This window comes from Echinops telfairi, unplaced genomic scaffold, assembly GCF_000313985.2.
Source record: "Echinops telfairi isolate 266 unplaced genomic scaffold, ASM31398v2 ScPeMD7_25;HRSCAF=90, whole genome shotgun sequence".
NCBI lineage: Eukaryota > Metazoa > Chordata > Mammalia > Afrosoricida > Tenrecidae > Echinops > Echinops telfairi.
In genome coordinates, this window is record NW_022103922.1 from 3508303 (window position 1) to 3512354 (window position 4052).

The 4052-nt window shown below is 54.1% G+C and overlaps 1 protein-coding gene across 1 annotated transcript in view; it reads left to right on the forward strand.

The window, feature by feature from the left end:
- Nucleotides 1-1702: 1702 nt before the first annotated feature.
- Nucleotides 1703-4052, forward strand: part of DOCK8 (dedicator of cytokinesis 8) — a 115069-nt gene continuing 112719 nt past the window's right edge. Inside the window, exon 1 of the mRNA XM_045289365.1 lies at nucleotides 1703-1790. The gene's annotated coding sequence lies outside the window, so the exon portion shown is untranslated. The remainder of the gene's footprint in view (nucleotides 1791-4052) is intronic.

Consider the following 4052-nt stretch of genomic DNA (forward strand, 5'->3'; position numbering starts at 1 on the left):
GGTAGCGAGAGCCACCTTGAAGAAGTTCATTGGGAAACACTCCCCAACCCACCTGTCCCCACCCCTTCAGGCTCCTGGCTCCGAAAACTCAAAGAACACCTCAGAGGAACCCAGTCGGAGTCCCGGGAGGATGTGGTGCCCATGGGAGCACAGATTCTTCAGGGAAGGGTTAGCTCGAAGGAAACACTGCCTTGAGGGGTGTGTAGACCTTGATGGAGGATAGGCTGAGAAACAGTAGCTCCTCATCTGGACAGTGTTGTGTAATGAAGGTTTGTGTAGCACTGCTGTTTGACCGATGTGTGTGTGTGTGTGTTACAGGGATATAATGAGTGTGCTACACAGCACACCCTGTTCGAGTGAACGGTAAAGTGACTCTCAGCATATTGCTGTACCACCGTCACCACTGTCAATTCCAGACCCTCTTCATCAGCCCCGAGAAACCCTTCCCCCCTTTGTAACGGATCCCCATCACCCTCCCATCCCCCCAGCCCTGAGTAGCCTCTGTCCTATGTTCCACCTCCATCAAGCTGCCCACCCTCTCCACTCCCCATAAATGGTGACACGTCTGCTTTGGGGCTGACCCTCCCCCTCCTCCCCCGGGTCCTCCTGGGCATCCGTGATCTCTGCCCTTGGTCATTCTGCCTACTCCCACGGCGCCGTCCTAGGCCGCTTTCTGCGTGGACCTGTGTTCACTTTGCTGGGGCATAGACCTAGGAGCAGGTCATAGGGCATGTTTGCCTTTCTATGTGTAGCGGTGCAAGAGCAGGTAACGTACAGCATTTGCCGAGACGCCATCTTCATCCGTGTTGAACCTTCGGAGGAAAGGAAGGCCGGTTTCCCAGAGTGGCCGACACGCTTCTGTCTTCCCTCCAGTCACGTGCGGGGGGAGGGTTCCCGCGTGTCCGCACCCTCGCCAGCACGTGTTACGGTGCACCTTTCTGAACACTGCCTGTCAAGTCTGTGACGTAGCCGGAGAAGCCCAGCCCCCACCAACTGAGGGCTGAGAAAGCGGGTCCTGAGGTCCACACTGGGACAGAGTGGTGTCAGAAGTCGGCATGCTGGGAACGAGGGGGGTGGGGAGTCTATGCTGGCCCACAGCATCCTTTCCCAGGCCCGGCTCCCGGCTCCCAAGGGTGTCGGCTGGGGACCGGCAGTGCCTGCATCCACGCCCAGGTTCCATGTGCTGGTAGCACAGGCTGTCGATGCTGCTGTGACCGCTAGGTGCCATGGTGTAGGTTCCGGCCCATGGTGACCCTACTACGCATGAGAAGGAAACACTGCCCTGCCTTCGCCGTCCTCCCAACTGACCCCGTCCTGGAGCCGGTCCATCTCCAGGAGGACCTCCTCTTTCTCACGCGACCAGGCAGAGCCTCCTTTTCCAGCGCCTGGTCTCTCCTGACATGCGTCCAAAGTACGTGAGAGGAAGTCCTGCCATCTTTGCCTCTTCGGAGCATGCTGGCTGGGCTTCTTCCGAGGGGACGTGTTGGTCCTTCTGGCCGCCCACAGAGCTGTCTGCGTCCTTCATAACCCCAATGCTTCTCCTCGGTCTCCCTTATTCAGTGTCCAACTTCCACATGCACAGGAGGCCAGATTTGCATCATTGTGTGACTGTCCCTCGGGTCGCATCTGTTACGGCAGTGACCTTGGCAGCAGCCCCTTCATGTCCACGTCTCTCTGTCCATCACAGGCACTCGTCGGTGGACATCAGGAAGCAGGCCACTCTCCCACCAAACTTCGGGCAGAGCCACCGGCAGAGCATAAGCACCTCGGGCTTCCCGTCTCTTCAGCTCGTAAGTACGAGCAAGTGTGCGTCCCCCGCGGCCCAGACAGGAGGCCCAGCCTGGGCTGCGGGCCTGACTCAGCCTGTGTCTCCCACGGTCATCTTCCACTCTGCGTCGCTGCCCACTCCCTTCACCACTGAGCCGGCCATCCTGGGGCTGTGGATCTGATGCCTGGGGCCCAGTGGGCTTCTGGGAAAAGCCCCCAAACAAACTAGCTGCCACCCAGTCCACTCTGACCCCTGGAACCCCCGGTGTGTCAGGGTCTTAAATGGCCCGTTTGGGGAAGGAGGTGGCCAGGCCTTTCTTGCGTGCCACCTCCGGGGGTAACTGGAGCCTGCAGCCTTTTGGAGTGCAGCTGGCTGTGCGAGGGGCTCCTCACTGCTTCATCTCACCACACCAGGGGTCTTTTCCTGGGGGGTGGCCAAGGGAAACTGATGACCATTCATAGCATGCTTTTCATGCCAGAACCTATGGCTTTTTTCTTTGGTTTAAAAAATTGTTTTATTGACATATAAGTCACATACCACACAATTCAATAGTTCAATCATATTGAAACTACCTCATACGATCATCATTGTAATCAATTATATAAGTTTTTTTTTTCCTTCTTATACTCTTTATTAGCTTCCCATGGCCCCCAACCTTCCCTGCCACCCCACCCCCCCCAAGAGGTCATTCATTAAGTTACTGTCTCTAGAGATTTACCTAGCCTGGATTTCATATAGAGAAAGACATGCAACCCCCTCCCTCCCCCCCTCCCAAAACCCAGCAAAACAACACACAGAAGCAAAGAAGAACTTCAATAAAAAAGAAAGCAGAGAATGTTACAGACTAGAACACATTTTAAATGGGTCAAAGGGAGCTCAAGGGAAGGTGTTACATTGTAGCCTGACTGCATCTGCTTCCCACTGTGCTGGGCTTGCTCCCAGGTCAGCGGGGAGTCACTGATAGCTTAGTCCATGTGCATTTCCCTTTCCCTGTTTTTGGTAACTGAAACAACTTTGAAATGGGTTTAAAAGGGGTTACATTTTAGCCTTACCATGCTCTGTTTGATAACAAGGTTACTCACATCCCTCTGCCACGGTCAGAGAGGAGTCACCGGAGGCTTAGTCCATGTGGGGACCTGCAGATAGATTTTGGCCTTCCACTATCATCTGTGCCCTTCTGCAAACTGGTCCGCAATTTCCGATCTGAAACCATTCCTATTTGGACTTGGGTTACATTAGCAAGAATGGGAGGAGCCTGGTGGGGTTTTGGTTACGGATTGGACAGTGATCCACGTGGTCAGGAGTTCAAAACCACTGTCCGCTTCATGGGAGAAAGACTGGGCTTTCTCCTCCTGTAAACAATGACAGTCCCGGAAACCCCCAAGGGTCGCTATGAGTCAGCATTGACTCCAGGGCAGTAAGTTTAGTTTGGGGAAAGCAGGAATATATTGCAAAGTCCCTAAAGCCAAGTTTTTGTGGAACCTTAGATTTGAAGTCATTTTCTAAGGTACAATTTACACACAACAAGGTACACTCACATGCACCTGTGTAAGTATCACTCCCTCACTGCCAGTGAGTGGATGCTGGCTCACAGCAATCCTAGAGAGCAGAGTAGAGGTGCCCCTGGGGGTTTCCAAGGCTGTAATTCTTGATGGGGACATCAAAGCCTCATCTTCCTCCTGTGGCATAGCTGGTGGTTTCAAACTGCTGACTTTGCCATTTCGAGGCCAGTGCATAGCCCAGGGCACCCCCAGGGCCCCTGTGTATATGTCGGACCAAAGCACCAGAGTCAAACTCACTGCCACTGAGTCAATTCCAACTCAGCGATCCCACAGGTCGAGGCAGATCTGCCCCTGTGACTCTCAGAGACTGTGCTGGAGTCAAACGCCCTGCCTTGCTCCTGAGTGTATGTGCATATGTATATCTGTGTCTGTGTCTGTATGTACATGCATTTGTATATCCAGGCCTGCGCATGCACGTAACTCCTGCCACGGAGTTGGTGCTGACTCACAGTAGGACAGGGTAGACCTGCCCCTGGGGGTTCCCGAGACTGTCACTCTTTACGGGAGCTTTAGAAAGCCCTGTCTTTCTCCAGAGCAGCTGGTGGTTTTGAACCGGTGGCCTTGCGGTTGACATCCCAACATGTAACCCACGGTGCTCCCAGGGCCCCAGACGCACTTACACTCACTACACACACTCATGTATTTCAGTTTGAGGGCAAGCCTGCAGAGTGAGCTCATCTTCCATTCTGCAGTTCACATGCTGTCTTTTTCATGGCACTGTC